Here is a 22,843-nt window from a genome sequence, read left to right on the forward strand (position 1 = left end):
TACAGATTGTGATCGAGAACGAAGGCTTTGATTATATGTAAAAATATTTTACATGTATTGTAGATTTCAAATGAATTTAAAGTAATCTTTCTATACCTTATAGAAGTCTCATAACTAGCTATTAAAATTATTTAGGGATTTACCTAGTCTACCCTGGATATTATAGTGTTATAAGGATAAAATACTGAACTTCATTGCACGTAAGTGTTGAATTGAAAACACTTATTTCTCATCATTAGAGTAGTCTAGCTCCCAAAAACTCAAAACTATAGGCTGATAGAGGGCGCAGTTCTTGTGTATTTATAGACAAGCAGGTTGAAGTAATATGAAACTGAATTCGTTAAATATCCTTTAATATTTTGTCAATAAAAATACACAAAATTATAGAAATATATTTTTTTTGTAGAAAGTTATTGTTTTTATATGAACTTTTATCGTCTATAGCTGTAATTCTATCCAATTCAAAGGAGAAAAATCAATTTCCCTCCATCAATTTCCGGAAAATAAGTGATTTGATTCTAAGTTTGATTAAAAGTTCCTTTTTTATTTACAAAGTATAAATACCAAATAATATGATTGATTTGTAAAAGCCATCAGGGACAAATTCTAAATCCAGGCACAGTCTCTTTTACTTAGTTTTCCATCTTATCATCAATTTAAAATTCTCTTTCATAGAATTCCTCAGGGAATTATTTATTGGGATAGTCAATCATTTCAGCAATTTAATGCAACAAAGATTCTTTCACCAATATGATAAATCGAGGAGAACGTGTATATCCTTCAGATTCCATTTATTTAATTTGTATCCTTTCCTGGAATCTATATGAAGCAATTACACAAAATAAAGACGCCAGATCAATATTTTGAAATTGAACTAATCAAAAGGATATATTTAACATGAAAGCATTGAACTTTCATGATCATATCAAATTTATGTGTATTTTTTGTGACAATACATATTTAGGACTCTTATATTTTCAAAAATTTGTGGTACTATGTTTAATTTTTTTATGAAAAGATTAAAAAATGAATATAATAGTACGATTTATAAAAATAAACAAAGAAAATCATACGCCTTAAAAAAGAATGGTTCAACAAAAAAACACTAAAATTTAATTAAAAAAATGATTATTATTCCAGATTTTTTCAAATGATTTGGAGAAAATTGTTCACGAAGCTATAATATAACCTATTACTATTTTTTGAGTTATTTTATTTAAATAATACAACTATACTATATATGATATTTGTCCAAACATGTGAGAGGGGAAAAATAACACTCGCTCCGTATAAATAACGTCATCCCTAGTTATAATTACCAAAAGTAAAATTCATGTTCCTTATCCAAATGTTTTTAAAGAATACAACGGTAAAACGCACGGTATCAATAAATCCAACATGTTTTCACATCTTTTCAAATTATTTTTGAGAGCCAGGAGATGGTCAATAAGACTTTTTGAAAATGCATTAGATCTATCTATATAATTTCAATGGTTAAATTCTCTATAAGCAAGACAGCAACATTGTTGGTGAAGAATACATGAGCCTATGATTGTTCCACTTCAAGATTTGTAAAACTCTTACAAGTAATAATTATGCACTAAGACTCACTATACTAATAGTATGTCTACACCTTTAGAAATTAAAAAAAAAAGAGGTAAGGGCAAAGTAATCAAGCGAGGAAGACCGTTTCAACTCAACAAGATTAATTATGGCAGTATTTACTCAAAATTGGCAAACTTGTAAAAATTCCACAATTCATCACCAGTGTAAAAACCAATATTCATATTTTTCTTTGTTTTGTATTATACAATAATATCTATGTATAAGGATGTTACAAAAGAGGAAGTGCTCTAATCCTTTTTCTACTCCACATAAAAAGTTGCTCAAACAGCTGATCGATAAGAAGTTTTGTGAAGCATAAAACGCTATAAATATATATTTCTTTTCAATTATATATTTGATAATTTTTTCTTAAAAAGATTACAGAAAATTTACCTTAATAATGTTTTAGAGGGTTTAAGCTATATTGGCATAGAAAAAATTCAAGAAAAAGTAGCAATCTACAGCTTCATATAATAGCTTAAAAATACTTCATAATTAGATTTCACGTTTCGGGTCAAAAGTGACCCTTCTAATAAATAGAGTTTTTTTTTCAACTAAAAAAGCTTGAAGAATTTTCTCTTCATTAGTGGGAAAAATAAATAAATTGATGGACAGAAAACACATAATTTTTATGAGATGAAACAGTTTGTAGTCGCTTATGAATAGAAGATGTAATGATGTTTATATTTGCACGGCAGTTTGGGGCAAAAAAAATATTTCTTCCAGTTGACATATAAAAATTTAAAAACTTAATGTAGCTTGAATATTTATCTTTTCGTTGGAGAAAAAAATATAAAAGTATATTCACGGAATCAGTTTTTATGAGATATATTCCCATAAAAACTGATTCCGTATGATGAAATATGTAGGATGAATTAGTTTATAGTCGCTAATAAATAACACTATCCAACAAAGTCCCACTTTTTTTATGCACAAGAATAGCATATGCTAAACTTAATACACTTTGATCCCCTGATTCCAAATATGGGCCTATTTTTTCTCTCATATCCTCGTGGCCTTCGGAAAAAGGCCATACATTTTTTGTTTGTTTTAGTTATTTTTAAGGTTTGAAGCTGTTTTAAGCTTACGGTGTTGAAGATAGGGATATATTATAATAATATATTTTAAAGCCGACTGTTAAAAAAAATCTAAGCCTATTTTAATATTTCTGCATCATACTTATAACTCAAGTCATCTTTGTTTAAATTGGAAAATAGGTGGTTTTTATTTAGAGGCTTATAGCCTCAAAATTCAAAAAGTATTTCATTAGATAGCTAAAAGTATGAACTTTAATTTAAAAAAAAGAGTCTCTCAAAATAGTCTTTATATCGTTGTCAATTTGAACTAAGGCCACGACAATATTTGAAGGAAAAAATTCATTCATGCCCAGCTAGAAGAGATAGAAAGAAAGAAAACAGAAAAATAAAGTGGGGAAAAAGAAAAAATATATTATAGAATTTGTTATAACAGTAAGGGCCTCATTTCTAAGACTGTATAAATAAATTATTTAAAGCTTCATGGATACCAGATGACACGTAGCATACCCGTAGTGAGTGAGGGATTCCAAAAAACGGACATTCAAGGAAGTCCTCGGAGGAAATCCTTTTTCTTTGTCTGTCTCTTTGTTTCTATCTCTTTTCTTCTTCTGTCTCTTTGTTTCTATCTCTTTTCTTCTTCTCTGTCTTTGTTCCATATTTGGAATCAGGGGATCAAATTGTACTAAGTTGAGCATATACTATTTTTCTCCCATTTTTGCTGTTGGACAGTGTAGTAAGGATAATTTTTTATCTTCAAAGTGGTTTCGACGTTTTGGGCAAAAAATGACCCTTCTAATGAATAAAGATTTTTTTTTCCCCCCCAATCTTTTTCCTTATACTTGTATTAAATAAGAATGTATAAAATATGTATGTACATTTCTACTTTAAAAAAAAAAAAATATTTTTACGTCTTTAAATTAATAACTGGTCATTGTTTTTTTTATATTATAAAAGTTATAAAATATTACAATTAGATCTGTTTAATGTGAATATATAAGTATGAAATAAGTATGTATATATGAGGGAGGGGGGGAAGAAGAAGAGGGAATAAAAAAAATTAATAAAGAATTGTTTTTTAAGAATAAGGAAACTATAATATTTTTCTATTCATTAGTTAAAAAAATATAAAATTTATGGCGGTAACAGTTTTTATGAGATGAATCAGTTTGAAGGCGTTATTTAATTATGAAAAGAGTGCCTTGTCTGTTTAATGCTCATTCCTTTCCCGTCACTTAACCTCGTACAATACACATCTAGGAAAGTGGAGTTTCCGTAATTGAAACTACGACAGTCTTAAATGACAAGAGACGTAATTTGAGTGTGATGATAATAAACAATCTTTCGTATTTAATACGTCAGTCTTAATAAAATCAATTTTTGATAAGTGACAGTCAAGGAAAAGAATGATTTAAATTTTTACCACGAATCTCCGGATTTCACATTCTATTTGAGTTCGAGAATTATTAATATAACTAAAAAAAAAATTGTATTGCATAATAATGAGTCATCAGAGATTTTTAATTCCTTGAATATTTTTCTCCATAATTGGCAAATAAATTTATTTAATGATGGTGAAAAACCCATTGGGGATACTTACATTTATACCGATATTCGAAGTAAATATAAAAAAGTAGAAAAACGTTTAAAATAATAATTTCCAAGAATGTTAAGTGTAACAAAAAATATTCATAACTATTTTTTTTTTAATTCTTTATATTCCGATGACCACCCAATAAAGGGCTAAAGCGAAGTTTGTCGTGTTTGTCGACATCTAATAACACCCAACAATTTTGGATACTCACGCAAATGTATTGTATAACTCAGTTTGTAAATAATGTACACGAAATTGCTCATCAATTACAATTAAATTCAGATTGGAGTACATTACTTTAATATAATAGATCTACTAAATATCAATCATTTTTTCTTAATAGATGGTTTAGTAATGTGTATCTTGCATTGTATGGGAGACATCGATATACGTAAAATGGCGTTAGAAATATAAAATTTTGTAGTAAAATAATGTCAGAGAGTTTTCTGATTATTTGAATGAGTATTGTTTTAGTACACATCAGTGAAAGAAAATACGGTAGTTTTTATAGTTTTTTTTCGATTAAAGCAAAAAAAAGTACGATTGAAAATATTTATAGCGTTTATGGTGCTGATATTGTAAAAGGCAATGCCCCACAATTTAGGTTTCGTTACTTTCATTCCGATAATGTTGATGTCAAAAAAGGAAGGCCAATTCTCTAAAATATGGATAAATTAATGAAAATTGTCGAGTCTGACCTTCGTTTTGATTGCCAATGGAAAAAAAAACATTTCAAAAAATTTACTTCTTTTATCAAGCCTTATTTAAACTTTATTTATTTATTTCAAAAAAGGATTCAACATATAATTAGCTTCAGTTGAGCTTTGAAAACCCTAAAATAGATCCTTTCCTTATTGAATATCTACTAAAAGTAAATATTTTATATATACTTTGACTACAATTCGATTAAAACCTAACATTTTCTAAATTTATTAATTTAAACATTATATGTAGTTCAATGAATAAAAAATGCTAAAAATTTATCATGCTTAGCAGTGAAGAGACATGAGACATATGTATGTTATGGAATAGAGAAAATAACTGATGCATACATAATTACAATAACTTGAAATGTATCATCGATCAAATAAGTCGACTATAAGTATATTCTTCTCAGCAAAATTTGTATTTTAGAAAGAAGAAAATAACATAAATGTCTAAAATGTTAGATAATTTATATGATGCGACAAAACTAAAGCAGTTTTGAAAAAACATCAAGACGAGATAAATATTTTTTTCTCAAGCCAACATTTATCCTCTTTATTGTAAATTAACTCATCTTTAAAAAGTTATAAATCATAACAAGCTGTATTGTGAACCTGCTTTGTGATAAGTTAGGACGAAATTACTTTCTTTTTATTAAATTGTCAATTTTGAAAAATGATGAGGCCCTTGAGAATTGCATTTGTTTTTGTGCTAAATTTGAAAAAGCTGTCAACGTCATTTTGATTGAAATGCAAATGTAGTTTAATCACTGATACTACAAAATATAAAACAACTTTCTACGCTTTTACTTTCAAGATGGTGATATAGGAAAAATCCTAAATAGCTAAGTGTATTCCCGGTCAGTTTTGTAACAGAAACGTCAATCAGATATAATTTACTTTGAAATTTATCTATAGTGCAATTTGATCTTTAAACTACTTTTATAAAAAAAAGTATGAGCTTATCTATTTTTTGCTACATTTTAAAATATTAACTTAATATATCTCCTGTGTATCTGTGTTGTAATTAGTAAGAGTGGATCTTGTAGACAAATTATTGGAATGTAAATGTGAAAATCATAGATTATATTAAAGAAAATTATTCAATTTATAATTTAAAAAAAAATCTATTTAAAAAAAATGTAGTTCCCAGAATTTTTGTTCCATTTTGTATTTCTTAAGCAATCCTATTTTGAAATATTAAAATTATCTACCCTTTGTGAATGGGTAACTTTATTTGTTCGATCCTTGTATTTCTTTCCAAGGAAAGAAACTTTACTTCCTTATGGGGTCTTGTAGTTTACCTTGGATAAATTCTCCTCCTGTTGTCCCTCATTGAATTCGGAATCCAAATTTGAACATATTTTGAGTTGGATAATCAAGTTAGAAGTATTTTCCTTCGATTGCTTTGATGAAAAATGATGATAATGTTGATTATTTTCTATTAAACCCTCATAAATAATGGGATAATTTAAAAAATACAAAATGGAAGAAGAATCCATTGGAGATTTTTTAAGTAGATCTTTTTTTTAAATTATGGATTGAATATTTTTCAAAAATATAAGCTTTGACATTGCTTATCTATGTAGAAGGTTCGGAAGCAAGACAGGGACAGTTAATAAATGCTAATTATGTAATTAATAGGAGAGGGTTTTTCCTATCCTTTCTGCATATGTAAACAACAAGTGAGCAAGAAGCAAAAAGATAGAGGATCTCAGACCTTCTGGATGCCAAAATTAAAGTGGCAGAGATTATGGACATTGTGAAGTGATCCAAGAGTCTCTTTTTCAAGGTGGCCAAGATGAAAAAGGACGGAAAAGACGTCCCAAGGAAAGAAAGATATAGGGGACACAACTTGAAAAGGGATTCTGAGTTTCTTGGGGACCTGAATAAGAAGATCAAGGAGGACCCCACAAAATCCATTAATCACCTCTAACTAGTTTGATGTGGACGAGAGGACAATCAGGAGGGTTGTGAAGGAGGACTAGGGGTTGTACAAAAGGACCCCATGCCACCTATTGACGGACATTCTAAAGCAAAGGAGACTGCAGGTGTGTAAAAAAGTTTGTGCGTGGATCAAGGCAAATGGATCCATATTAAAAAAATTATGTGACGGAAGATTTTCACCGTGGACCAGGTCTACAACCGTTGGCTTGGGGGATCACCAGAGGAGGTCAAAGGGTATTCTGCACAAAACATTCAGTCAAACCATTGTCTTGGGGGTCGTGGTGTCTGACGGCAAGAAGTTGCCTCCCTTCTTTTTTTTTTAAGGTTGGGAAGAAAATTGGTCAGGAGTCCTACTACAAGGTACTGAAATTCACCATACTGCCATGGCCCAAGGCCACCTACCCAGAGGACAACTATCTGTGAACACAAGATGGCGCACTCACACACATATCGGCCAAATGCCAGAAGTTCTGCGCATACTACATGGCTGATTTTTGGCCCAAGGACATGTGGCCATCATCTTCGCCGGATTTGAATCCGTTCAACTTTGCTGTGTGGGTCACTTTGAAGAAAGGGACTAACCGGATATTTCCCCCGAGCGTGGATATCCTGAAGGCCGCCATGGTGAAGGAGTGGAACATGTTGTCCGATAAGTTCACCATCAACTCCTGCAAGGATTACTCCCACCTTGTGTAGGCTGTGATTGCTCCTGAGCGCCGCCATGTTGAGTGAATATGTTCACAAAGGTCGTGTCTCAAAGTTTTGCATTAAAAAAGCAAAACTATTTATCAAAAAATAAAATTTTTGACATTTTTCTAGAATCAGTCATTCAGTTAACGTTTTGCTTCCGAACCATGTAGTCTGAAGAAGTTATAACGGTATAAAGAAAAGTTTCGTTTTTCATCATTTTTTAGCCTACAAATGGAAATATATCAAGTTCAAAACAACTTTTATTTTGGTGACTGTTGTATTGTAAAAAAATGGTTTTAAACAATGATAGTCCCCAATTACTAAAATCCCAGATATTTCAAAATTCAGAACAGATAAACTGATAAAGAAGTCAAGTTTTTCGGGGGGATGGGGGAATTTAAAAATAATACGCCGAGGTACGAATGTAATAGTTTTTTCTCAAACAATTTCGCATTATAATTTATAATATATTCTTTCTTTAAGCAACATATTTCTTTTTTTCTTAAAACAACTTTAATATTAGTTGAAGTAAATTAAGCTAGAATTAAAAAGTTACTGACCATTAAAAGATGTATTGTGAACCATTTTCAGTAACTTTGGAATTAAAAATACTTTTGTTCTTTATTGTCCCATCAAGGATAGCAGTCATTCATATGTGTACCAAACATTATTCTGGCTTGAAAAGTTCCTATTTCCGGATCTGGTGTATTTCTCACAGTTAAGATAGCCTTAACAAATTCATCATTGGTCAATGTTCCATTCCGACCGTTGCTGTCTTGCAGCATTCTCTTGACTTTTTAATTGCTACATCTGCTCCTCCATTAGAATGCGGGTGTAAATAAGCAGAGGGCGTGCGGTGGGTGATTTTCTTAAAAATTCCGCTTTTTCATAAGATGCAAATTTTGGCTCATTGTTGCTTGCTAAAAAACTTTTCCAGCTTGCCAACAATCCCTTCACTCTTTTAGAATCAGATGAACCTGATTCCTCTCTCCATCTGACAATCTATCTGCGATTAGAAGGTAGCTGTAACTTCTGATGTCACAAAAGTCTGCATCAAAGACTTTGAATGGTGAGCCTGGGGCATTCAAAAGTATAAATGCAGATCTAAGGCTGTGAAGGAGCAATAGAGTTGCATGACTTACATAAGTCCCTTGTACTCCGAATGTCGTTTGTAATTTCTGGCCAAAACAAACATGACATGCGTCATGACATATCATGCCTGAGGTGCCCTGAAAAGCAGCGTGCAATATCTTCAACACTTGCTTGCGAAGTGGGTCAGGTACAATAACATTGTCCTGCTACATAATCACCCTACGCTTTTGGAACAAAGACATCCAAATAGGTTTGTACTCCTCTATCTCCTTAGGCAGATCGTCTTTCAGAACTCCATTGTCCATCATTTTCAACAGTGTATAAGAAATGGTTTTCTGCCTCGTTACATGTACAATTGTTTTCCAGGAGATTCTTCTCTGCTAAGGTTCATACCTTATCAATGCCATCAACAACTCCTCCTTTTCATCCACATCCCCTTTGCTTTCCATTGGGTTTTCTGACATTGCGTCTACTACTATATTTGTAATACCAGGTGTATGAAAAATATCGAACTTCCACATTAATGTTCGCTGTTTAAGTCTAAACAAGTGCATATTTGGAATTTCATCCATTTTCGATCTCCTTATAGCTTAACCAGCGGCTTATGGTCTGTTACAACCACAAATTTATCACATCCTTATGTCAAATACTTAGTTTGTTCCAAATCTCATGCTGCTCCCAACATTTCTCCCTCTACCGGTGCATTTCGTTTTTCAATATCAGATAGAAATCTTGATCCCACAAGAGTAATCTTCCATCCATCAGAGCAACATTCTGGTATTCGAGACTGATACTGACAATGTTTTTGACTCAGATAGTATCCTAGTCCTCCATTGGACCAGTCAGTTCTTAGACTTGTAGTTTTTTCCAGCTCAAAAATCGCACTCCATGATCTATTTTTTTGATGATAAGCTCCTTTGCACTCCAAATTTTTTGTTAAGAGTATTACTTCATAAAAATACTCTTTTATTACAAATTAATGGTTTAAATAGTTCAATTATATCTTTCAATCATCCATAATGGGCCACTTTGTTAAGAAATCCGAACCAAGACCAAATATCTGTAATGGACTTAGGAGTTGGGAATGAACAAATCGATTCATTAAATTTCTTTAATAGCTCTACTCGGTTACCAGGTATTCTAAATCCAGCAAAATTAACAATCTTATACAAAAATTAGAATTTCTTTTCGTATATTAGGACACCAGATTCCCCCATGTGCTCCAGCAAATATATTGTCCTCCATCAATGAACCTCCAGTTGTGCATCTTACATTAGAGTATATTACATAAAAACCCCTGAGCTGGTCTCTTGTATCGGAATCTTCCTATAGGTTTGATAAACGTTATCATGTGACGGTTTGGATCTCGAATTGGAACATCCTTAGGTCAGTGACTGTTTTGTAGGTCTCTGCAGGTATTGATATTGCCATGGGAAAAGAAGGCTTCATGACATTGGTTTATCTTTTACAATACATAGTGAGTGGAGACAAATCTACTATGCACATAGGATTTCCATCATTTTTCCTAGTAAATATCATTTTTTGGCAACATTATCTTTATTTTCCCAAGAATACGTGTTTTATGATACCCATCCTATCGTCATTTCATAAATCTTCTTCCACTTTATCTTTCCAGTGAATGGGTCCTGGTGTAGTAGTGTGTACAGCTCTAGGGATGTAATTTTGTTCCAATTGTATTTTAATTGGATGACCCTCAACATTGGGTAAAGGTTGATGCAGACATGTATTAGTAGATGATGTATATCTGTTAACAATTCATTTTCTCATTAAAGGAACATTTGATTCAACAACTTCAAAAGGAAATCACCTAGGTTTCTCTGGAGGCACCGTGCGCCTCAAACAACCACATTCAGTCCATTTTTTTTATGATTTTACTTCACTATCACAGTGTTTACTGGACTTGGAAATGACCTATAAATTACCTTCAGCTGCTTTAATGCATCCATTGATAAGTATATAATCCTACCTTGTGGACTTACGTAAACCATTGATCCAGGGTGCCTACTCTTATCTATACTCTATATTCATATGCAAACTAAAACAAACCATCGATATTCATTTTTTGATCATTCACTGCCATACCTTGATTTTGAACTTTTATAAGGTCGTAAGTCGTAAGCTGATTTAATAAAAATATTATCGTCCACAAAGGCAAAGTTGAGCCCCCGTATCAGCTATTGCATGGATGATGTTGTTTGTATGATATATTTTTGTAGTCCATTTTATGGGTAGATACATTTAGTAGTACTCTTGGTTGCACCATAGGCTCTTACTTTATCCATATTTTGTTTCTGAATAGGAGGCGAGGTTTTGATGTCGGAGATGTAAAAAGCTCCCATATATTCTTTATTATCTTGATTTTGTGAAATTCCCGACAACCTCTTGCTTATTTTGGTTTATAATTTTACCCCAACATTGTAGGTGCTCTTTATAAAGTTTCTTGTTATAAACCTTAGAACCATCAGTGAACAATTTCTGCAATGTGTGCATTTTCCAGTAATTCCTCCATTTCTTGATTCATCCTGTACCGCCGTTTGAAAGTAAGAACTTCCGCCTATTGCCTTTTTGACAGAACCCTTCTTCCTCTACAAGGTTACAGTCTTGCTGATAGTGTAGACGGTGGTCATGGAAACACCAAACTTGAAGTGCGCAAATGAAAATTTGTCGATCATATTCAAGTGTGATTTCCTCGACTTGTCAGTAAGTTACTGGCTCAAGTTTGTTTTGTTCTGTAAATAATTGTTTGTGCTCTAAGATATCGAAATATACATTAGTTTCAATCACTCAACCTGAATTAATTAATGAATTAGCAAGTATTCAGATTTCGATGGACCACCTGGTATTGGCTACACAAATGGAATCAATTCTTAACCAAAAAGTTGGTATTTGACAAAAGGAATTTTTGAAGTATAGGAAGATTTCCAATGTCTGGTACAATATTCAAGCTGCAATTAATACAGTGGAGAGTAGGAAGAATTTAGGGTAAATTAGCTACTGACTTCCATAAAGCATTTGAAATTATTTTACTAATGTAAATTCTTATATCTGTCAAAAGTTTCTTCCGAAACTATTGTTTAACATTGTACGTGCCTTGATACACAACTGCACTTCAACGATTTAATTGAATGGACTGGAGAGCAACCCAATCATCTAAGAATAGGGATGTCTTGAGGGATTTCCTTTGGCTTAATTTATTTTCATAGCTGCAATCGAAGAACTCTTTTTTAGGGGTACCAAAGATATACATAGGCATTGAGGTAAGCTTTGAAAGATCTCAATATGTCACTGATTTGTAAGTCGATGATATTACATGAATCGCAGAGGTGAATTCTTAGAAATTGATCTTAAATTTAAAAAATCTTAAAATTAGAAGAATGGTGTAAATCTGGGGTATAAAATGGAATAACAGTGCTATTCATAAACATAATATTAACAAAATTTGGGCCTTTGTGAAAACGAGGATTTATTTTTGAAAAAGGTACAACTTTCATTAAATGGTAGACTTTTATAAGACTTTGGTAATGTCTTTGATTTTATATAAGGCTAAACCATGTCTGCAACAAGTTGAAAACGTTTTTTTAAAAGACAAATGGTAAATAGTTTGTTTGATAAGAATTACATAGAAACCATGAAAAGGCCATAATCCTAGATATGTGGTAGAGAAGCCCAACTATCTCATATCGTCCAAATCTTTCAAGAAATTAAGCTGTAGAAAGAAGAACAACCATAACAAATCAAGAACTGTACTTTTAGCTTATCATGGGGACCATTAATATCTCCAGTTTGGACCTTAGCTCATAGAATAATTTGGATGCTAACCCATGTTTTAAAAAAAAAAACTCAACGCATTATATTATTCCACAAATTTTTGTTCGAGGTGTGTTTGATTTCAAAATTGTATCCATCTTCTTTAAACAATTTTCTCTTTTCCTTTCTGTCATAATCCTTTAAAAGTGAGACTTTTTGATTATTCATTATTCAAGTTACCCAATTTTTTTTTTTTTTTTTTTTTGAAGTGCTTGAACCATGGATTTTCTGGATACTGAGCTCTCTTTTCCCAAAACTGTGCCTACAACTACCTCTAGTATATAGTGTCTACATGCTAAATAAAATTACTTCTTGTCCAATTTGTTTTAATTCTTGCCTTGATGCCTTGGCTGGTCACTTTCCTGTTGATCAGCTAATTGTTATTTGTACTCCTAACAGTTTTCTTGCAGACATTGGGGTGGGTCAGACACAACAACTGCTAAAATTTCATTTTTTGATATATGAATATCTCTCAACAGTTTCCTCTCGTAATGTACTGCAGCATATGAAGGAGAATCTCCAATGAATAATTACATATGTTTAATTTGTTTTATGGGACACACAAGGGTTGTTGATGAGAAGGTGATCGAATAAAGTGTCAAGTTCCACTTTTCTATTCTTTAGTGTCCCTTTCGCCTCCTTTATCTTTCACCAATCCTTTGTGCTTATCATAAAGTTCTAAAAATAGTAGAGTCGTAGTATTAATTTTTTTGTTCTTATTGAAGCCGTCAGCCAATATGGGTTGATTTCTTATATGGTTATTTTGGTAAGATCTTTCACAATAGACTTTCCTTAATATTCTGGAAAACTTTGAAGAAAGTTTTGCAATGCCTGTGTATGTGTAAGAAGTTGTGAACCACTGATTGTAGAAGTAGGAGACTTAATAAATACAGTCTTTGTATGAAATTTACAGGGTTCCGAAGTAAAACGTGGACTGTTAATAAATGGTAATTATGCTATTAAAATAAAGAGTTTTTTTCCTGCATTTCCCGAATCTCCTGTCCTTTTTGCATAAGTACACAATAACAAACATTTCTAAAATCTTTCATCATACGTGAGCAAAAAGCAAAAAGGCAAAGGATCTCAGACCTTCTGGATGCCAAAATTGAGGTTATGGACATTGTAAAGTGCTCCAGGAGCCTCATTTTCGAGGTGAACAATTTGAAAAAGGATGGAAAAGACAAAGACCTCTCAAGGAAAGAAGGAAGTGGGTGACATAACTTAAAAAGGGGTTCTGACTTTCTGGGGGACCTGAAGAAGAAGATCGAGGAGTACCCCACAAAATCCATGAATCGCCTCTAACGAGTTTGATGTGAACGAGGGGACAAGCATGGCTGTTAAGGAGGGCTAAGGGTTGTCCTCTTACACAAGGACCCCAAACCAGCTGTTAACGGACACTCTGAAGGAAAGGACACAGCAAAAGGTGCAAGAAAGTAAAAAAATTCTCTGACGACAACATTTTCACCGTGGACCAGGTCTAGAACCGTCGGAACGACTGTTGGCTCAGGGGATCACCAGAGGAAGTCAAGGAGATGTTCCGTACAAAACAATGGTCCTGGGGTCGTGGTATCTGACTGCAAAAATATGTTGTTTTCTTTTACTTAAATTTGCAATGTTGCATTCGCAGTGTCAATCAAGAAGTATATTTACCAACTCATTTACTTAATCTTAATTCATTAATAATAAAAAAGGAACAACTAAACTAGTTTTATATTAACTTAATCTAATAAATACGTGCATAATTTTTTAGTTTTTATTTGTATAAGTTAATATACCAATATATAAGATAAAATAACATTGATCTTTCTTTTTCTCTTTGCTTTCATTGTATTGGACAATCTTGATACTTACATAATTAAATAAAAAGTATTATTCAAAAATAATCATATTTTAGTTAAATGTCTTTTTTTGGCATTTACAAAAGTGCTTCATCAATACTTTTTGCCCAAAAACTACCAAAAATCATCAAACATTGCATTTTGGAAGAACTGTAAGGCCAATCAGGCAGGATGTTGAACATATTCAGATCCCCCGCAAAAATTTCCAGCTTCTCACATCTTAAAGCATGAAAAAAAAAATGGGGAAACATTTCAATATTCAAAAAAGTATATTTTTGTATATGTCTAACATTCAGTATTTACTAAAGTTTTTAGTTTTTTTAGTGTCCATTCGGATCTTGTCATAGGAAAAAATTACTTATCTTTTAATTGTAAGTTTTGTATCCGTATAATATTCATGGCAGTGGTAATAATGACACCCTGGCCTCTCTACCACTGAGAGGAATTTCTCCCAAAAGCTGACTGTGCTACAAGTTAATTATTTAAAGTACTTTGATTTCCCTAATTTAAGATGTTTAAAGAGATGGTTTTAGAGGTGATAAAAGAAAGTATTAATATTACACATGACCAATAATTCAAATTCAAAGACTCGATATTTGACGCAGACTCCGTGACTTTGCTACACCTTTGCTATATCTTTTAATAAAACCATTCAGCGATTTAATTAGGGGATTGTTGTTTGCTATCAAATTAAATAAGAGCAGAATATATTTATTATGAAAGAATGAGATCATTTGTCAGCCATAGAAACCTTAATTAAGTATCAGTATAGTATGGTTTCTAATTAGTAAATTTGTTCTTATATGTACGAAATTTATCTATTGTTCAATCCCATAACGAAAACAACTTTATTCACTAAAATAATCGATAAAAGGTGTTTATCTTCCCCAAAGCTTGAAGCATCCTTGCCATATCATTTGTAAATCATTTTTTTTGCTCTACCTTCAATGTGACTCTTAATTTATCTTATACTTTCTTCTTTATTCAATTTTTAAGGAATGTTTCTTTATTACTATCTTAGCTAATAAAACATTATGTAATTAATCATAGAAGTTTTAAATATATAATGGTTTGTATGACTTATTTACTTACTTCAACGATTAATATGAAAAAAGGAGATGAAAGAGGAACAAAAAAAAAAGTAGTACGCAGCATAGCCCCAAAAAATAAGGGATCGACAAACATTCAAATTTTGCTCTAATGATATAGAAGATTGCTCCCAAACAAATCCTTGGTCTTAGTCCCTGTTTTTCATGAGAAAAACAGGGATCTTTTTAACTCAAAATTTAGGATTTTATGATCTACAGAGGACAACACTCAATATGTACACCTTGATAACCCAATACAAATACCAAAATACTTTTCAATAAAGGCTCTCTTTTGAATCTGGAATCATGTATCTTCAAATTACATCTAAGTTTTTTTTTTTTTTTTTATATTTCAATTTGGAAATGTTTGGATTTAGTTTAACTTAAACATTCTGGATAACTTATTTAATGGAAAAATATTTCTTGATAATCTTGGCCAGCAAATAATATTTTAGTAATTAGAATAGGGACTTGGTAGAGTACAAAACCTTTGCTTAAAATAAAATTGAGTTACGTATCTCAATGTGTTCCAAAGTTTAAGCCGATTATGCATTTTTTACATTTTGTTCTATCTTGACCTCTCCAAATTTAATGGCCTCTTACTGTGACCATGTATAACCTTTGTGCAAAGTTTGATTAAAATCAATTGGTAACTTTTGCTGTAATCTTGGTGACTAACAAACAAACAGGGACAAAAACATAACTTTATTACTTCGTTGGCGGAGGTAATCAATAGTACATATATACACTTGAAATTGATATAATAAGATTAAATTATGATTTAGGGCAAGACTGATATTTACTACCCAATAATCTCAGGAGGGGTGTCTCGATTGCAACATGTTGTTCTTAGAGGTTCAAGATTATAACCTCCTTTTATCATCGCACACCTTTAAATCAACCGAAATTACCTCAGTGCTATATTATATACTAGTAAAATTGATTCAATGACTGACTTTGGTATTTCCTGGTTTGATCCTATATTTGTATTTACTAAGGATTTAAATCTGTTTTATATTTGATGAATGTGGTAAAAAATAAATATTATATTAAACTCACTCACGAGAACATAGATCAATCACTCTGGATGGGAGTTTTATGGGATACTTTAGAATTTATCAGAAAATTACAGTCATTGAAGTTATTTTATGTATAAATAGAGCTGATCCGATATCTCAAAAAGATCGATTCTTCCCGATTCCAAACCATCCGTAGACTCCTACTTATAAATCTTTTAAATATTACGTCATATTTCTTCTATGATTCCATTTTCTTCATAAGCCATTTATTACGCTATTCGTTCTTTTTTAAAACTAAATAATATAAACAAATATAAAATATCTTATATTTGAAATATATATATATATATACGAGAGTATTGTTAATTTAAGGAACGGCGTATTTGAACATTTTTTTGATTCTGTATTTGACATCTAATATCCTTCAAATTTAAGATAAAATATATTTGTCAGTGTTTGTTTTTTTCATTTGCATTCTCAAAGAAGTAAAAAATAATGTGTTTCAAATTATTATTGCTGCTCTTTGTATTTGAATACAACAAGCGTAGGATTGGGAATCAAAAATAGTTGAAAATATGGTGAATGATGTTTGAAATTCAGGGTAGGATCTGATCATGACTTGATCAAAGAATACATAATCAAAAATATACTGTATATATTTTGAACAAAGGACTGGCTCAAAGATTTGTCATTGAAAATTGGTAGACAATTTTAATTTTATATGTATCAACTATAAAGCGAACCACGAATGTGTTTGATCATAAATGACGGAGAGTAACGCTGAATATTTACTAGAGTAAGTCCTTGTTAGAATCAATGTAGAATTAAGGATCAACATCGGAGATCTTCCAACCTCTATCATTGCTAGATGAGGATTGGGGTTCGTGTTTAGTTCCTTCACATCATAGCTGAGAAAAGCTAAGTCTAATTGAAGCTAAAAAAATAGGCAGCTGTTTACAAAAATTGCATTTTTGTAAACAGCTGTCGATTTTGTTGAATGTTACGATAGCTCATCTGCTCTCCTTCAAAGCATTTTTTCTAATTGACAGGATTACCACGGTAATTTTTGGTTTTTTACCAAAAACATACCGGTAGATAGTATTATTTGCCTATATGAAAATGAGTATTAACTAGACTTAGGATTTATGAGTGATTGCTCGATTGCATAAGAATGGCTCATTTTGCCTTTTTATGTATAAAATTGCTCATTTTTCTATTACATAATTAAACAAAATTAGATTTTAGTTAGATTATAAAGCAGCTTTGATGATTCTTGGTTCATATTTTTGGAAGACACATCCAATTGCAAAACCCTTCATTCAATAGCCGATAAAATGATATTGGGAATCATTTCTATCGTTGAAGGGATAACTGTGTATCTGGTTGGACCAGGGGTTTGATTATATAATTAGATATATGATGAAGCGATATTCGGACAACAGGAAATGAGAGGAAGGGGAAATATGCCGCAAAAATAAAGTTGAATAATCCCCCATGAATCTTTCAACAAAGGATACACACATTTACACTTTATTTTCTCTAACCATGATTGGTTGTGGTGCAATCTAACTTGAATCCTCAAAAATGATACAAATATTGCTTGTAATAAAGTGTCAAAATTAAGTTAGATTATGGTTTTTTTTATTATTATGTGAATTAGAGTTTATAAAAAAAGGTTATAAAAAGCCTAAGATATTTGCGAGTACGCAAATGATACCCTTCGAAATGTCGTCACTGGTTTCAGTTAAGTAAATTGTAAGTTATTACTCACTGATGGAGCTTTGTACATAATAGAGGCCGGAAAAATACTTAAAAAACGTTGTCCAAATTTATATCATGTCACCTGATTAGCCCATGTATTTACAAAACAACAGTAAACAAATTGTGAAGTTTTAAAAAAGTTCAATAGGCTAATTGCTCAAACCAAACAATTTTTTTAAAATGACCTAGACAAATTCTCTTTTGAAGGAATGGTACCTTGACTTACATTTCTTACCAGAATCTCTTGGGGTCAAGGGTCAAGCCTGCCATGTACTACATAATACATTTTGAAAATATTTATATATGAATTGGATCAAAATGATGCCTCCAAATGAAAATTACTAGCAAGTTCTTGATGCCAACGGATGAAATTTGTCAATTTTATTGGAAACTATTACAAAACTTGGAACAGAAGGAATGTCAACTTATGATAATGGATTGAATGAGGAGTCGATATATAGTTTTATTCTCTCAAAATACATGAGTGTGTGTGAGTCTCTAGAAGGCAACCCTCTCATAACAATTTAACGTCTAAATAAATAAAATGACAAAATTGGGTGATTCCATCACCTCCACCAAATTTGTATTGAATGTAAGCTTTTTACCATTATGATTAGTAAGGCCATCCTTGACTTGACCCGTTGCCCAATATTCCACAAAAACACATTATTTTTAAAATAAAATATTTAGAAAAAGAACCAGAACATGTTTAATACCAAGTGCAAAATCTGACAATTTATATGCCAGGCCCATAAAAGAATTCAAATGAGTCATTTTTTTTATTTTGGAAATTTCTTGATCCAACTAATTCTAGTTGGATGAAGTCCTTTACACTCAGGCGAAAGAATATATCCAGCAAATTGCAAAGTGGTACCGAGTTAAAACTTATTTTTGGATAGTGTAATATCCCATATTTCGCTTTGTACAAAAATATAACAAATCTTTGTTAGAACTTCATAGAATCGGAGAATGTCATCAACTAATTTTATGACTTAAGGAATGCCTGATACTGCCTTATCAATGCTACGACAGAATTCATCGCCACTAATGGCAATACCCATATGAGCTCGATTATAACGATATAAGAAAGTGAGAGATCCAGAAAATTAAAAGAGTATAGGAAACTCCTTTAATTTTAATCACTTTTTTACTATTTAGTTTCTAGCAAAATATGTATAATTATAATCCCTAATGTTTCTTTTCAAAATATAAAGGTTCTGAATTTAAAATAGTTTGCGTTTTGGAGGAGAAAAAAGGGCACAAGGGTATAATTATATTTGAATTACATTTGTTATTCTCGTACTTCTGAAATATAATTTATCATGAAATTTTCACTCCTACTACTAACAAGAAACCTATCTAAATTATTTTGAGAAAAATAATTACGGGTGTTCGTAAATGAACAAAACAAATCTATATAAAATGTTGTCGGTGTTATTTTAGAAAAATGTCTATCAACAACATTAACAATAAAAGTTTTGAGGACTATAGAAAGGCTTGAGCCTTTACATCGAACAACGTAAACTATGTTCAAACAATTTGTAATTAAAAGTCTATTTTAAAAATGCACTTTATGTTCACTTGAGGTAGTGATCATCCAGTCTAGTATTCTCAAATCCATCCCGTATTATTCTTTAATTTTTCCTCTAGGATGGTACGGACTCCGAGGATCCTCGAGCAATCGTAGAAGAGGTACTTGCTCGACAAAGAAAACAACTCTACCTATACTCTTCTGTATTCGATTTGTTCGTGAAGAGGCCCAAAGTCGCCAAACCTTTTTTGTTTTGCATTTGAAAAAAGTATCTGCATGACGATCCGTGGATTATGGTCATTGACGATCTCCCTGGACCCAACACAACCTAATAGTCTTCTCTCTACTACAAATTGACAAATTCTATTCCAAGTCTGCACCGACTTTTTTATCTTTTAATTTAGGATTCCCTCCAGTTTGATAATTTAGGGAGTAAAGGGTCGGAATCTTATATCTGAAGATTAATTTGACTTCATTTGTACTTTTTTGGGTGTCAAAAATTACCCCCACCTTGTTTTAAGGTCGCCATTCTATTTCTCCTACCGAGGTAAGTCCACTAGATTTAAAATTTAATCTAAACTATAATAGCGACCAATGTAATTAGTAGGTTTTTCAGGGCCGAAGAGCGATAAAATGTGATGTAATTGAATTCCAGTATCTACTCAATAGTACCCTCATAACTAATGAGTTTTTTTAAATCTATTTCGACTTCACCTGGACCCATAAATTGTCGATTATAGAATGAGTGATTTGTTCGTGAATAAAACCAGCTTCAAATTAGGGTGATATAAAGGTCTTTACGTAATCGCAATTGTCTCAACCACGACATATTCAGCGACTTCCACATCAACTCCACATCCCCCCCCTAATATGCAAAGTTCATATAAATAAACGGTGTATTTATCCGCTCCAAAAATTAGATAGGGTATATATCCGACATTAACTCAAAATTGGAATTGAGTCAACTAAGGAAAACATTAATGAAATAAGTAAATGGAAGTTATCCATCTTTTTCTTTTCTGTAAAAGAAATATATTAAATAATGAATTAACTTTTCCACACTTTTTCTTTTTAAATCAAGCAAATATATGTATTTTGTTATTAAGCTTTATTGTTTCTCAGAAGAAAAAAATACACTTCAGAAACAAACCTAAATATGTTACAAGACAAATGGAACTTACTTCATATAAATTACTTTTTTGAGCAAAATAAAATAACACAACTTTTAAGATTTAGGCTTTTGCGTGTTTGATCATTATGGTTCTTTTAAAAAGTAAAAACTATTTTTCATTCTTAAGATTAGCTGTCATAAAAAATTGCAAATGAATTATGAGCACTCAACAGAGACTACACATTTTTGGTAAAATATACTTGTAGTTAGCTTATTAGTCGTATAACATGTCTAGTATTTATTACATAACCTAAATTCTCTCATAATATTCCGATGATGAGATGGTTTAACATTTAATTTTTTGAGAACAACTATTGATTTTTCAAACTTTTTTCCTAAAATTTAATATTTGAATTTTTATTTTCCAAAAATATAACTTTTTGATAATAGCTATGGAGAAATTAGGGTAAGCCCTAGGCAGAGGGGAGAAGTAACGTATTGATGGACAGTTTTTGTTAAAAAGTAAGCTATCTAAAAAATGTGTGTCTTTGGCATTTTCTCAGCAGAGGTGGAAAAACTGGAAGAGTAGTTAAAGTCACAAAATAGATTTCGAGCCTTTACACTTCAGTTCAAAGAAAGGTAAATCACAATTATATCAAACTACTGGTGAAAAAAAAAAAAAATTGTAAAACTTTTTGAAATACTTTTCTTCGTAGCTTAGATATTGACGAATTTTGATGCTATTTGACTTAAAAAAAAAGTGCTGAGTAGGTAGTTATTACTGCATGACAATTTTTGATGTTTGTTAGATTGAAAATTAATTTGATTTTTCTCATATGAAGTGTCAAATTACAAAATTTATTTTTTTTAATACGAGAAAATTATTTGGCACTCTGTCAAGTGGTGAAAATTGGTAGCATTTTGTGTGATTATAATGTATTTTTGAAATTTTTCTCCAAAACATGGGATATTTTAATTTTTTTCAAAACATTTTAATTTGAGAAATTTAATTTTTGATTTTTTTTTTCAAATATTCTATTTTTTGATTTGTTGAAAAAAAAAATCATTATCAAACTGTATATTTGGATTTTTTTTTTTTCCAATTGATATTTGAAATTTAATTTCTGAATTCTTTTTTCAAAAAATCCAAAAACCAAGCCCCCCTAAAATATAATTATGTGGGAAACCCTGATAGAAAAATGGTATTTTTAAGAATTATTTTAAATGTTAAAAAATAGGAATCGGTATCCCCAATTTTTACTAGAATCATATAGAAATCGCCATCGTGATTTTTTCCATTCCATCACTAAAATGTATGATACATTCCTATTTTTTTACTACTGGGATTTTAACCCTCTACGGTTTTCTTTTATAGTATTTAGAACTTCTTTTTTGTTTTTGCTCAAATAATTTCTAATCAATCGAAGCTAACCGCTTCTCTAGGGACAAAAAGATCATCTGTACTTCTTCTCCTAAACTCGTAATACCTTGTCCATTTTATTCTGGCGACGAGTTTATCATATCTTTTTATCAGGTAACGTTTACACATAACAAAATAAACAAGGAAAAACTTTAAAATACTTTGATGTCGATTCTCAATTCTACTTTGCGTCCAACAAGGCCTTAGAATTATACCTCTGCAACAAATATTCGAGTCTTTTATGAGCACGCACAAATGATCAATCAGGCTTTAAATATAATTGAATCTAATAGAAAAGGAAGTTCACTCCCCAGGAGTTAAATAATAACGACAACAGCTTAGGAAAAGAAAATTCACTCTTTAGTTTGCCAACACTACAAAATTGGGTGGGCTAAAAAAGGATTACGATTACCAAATCTATATAGCGGTCTAAGAAATAAATGTACAAGGGATCCTTGCATATCGTGTAACAAAAAAAATCCATGTTATATGGGTATTTGCGTTTCGTGGTGACTTATTTAGTATTAAAAACCGCAAAACGGGATAAATAATATTTCAAGGTCAACTTTTTACTTTATTCA

The sequence above is a fragment of the Lepeophtheirus salmonis genome, unplaced genomic scaffold, assembly GCF_016086655.4.
Source record: "Lepeophtheirus salmonis unplaced genomic scaffold, UVic_Lsal_1.4 unplaced_contig_621_pilon, whole genome shotgun sequence".
Lineage (NCBI taxonomy): Eukaryota > Metazoa > Arthropoda > Copepoda > Siphonostomatoida > Caligidae > Lepeophtheirus > Lepeophtheirus salmonis.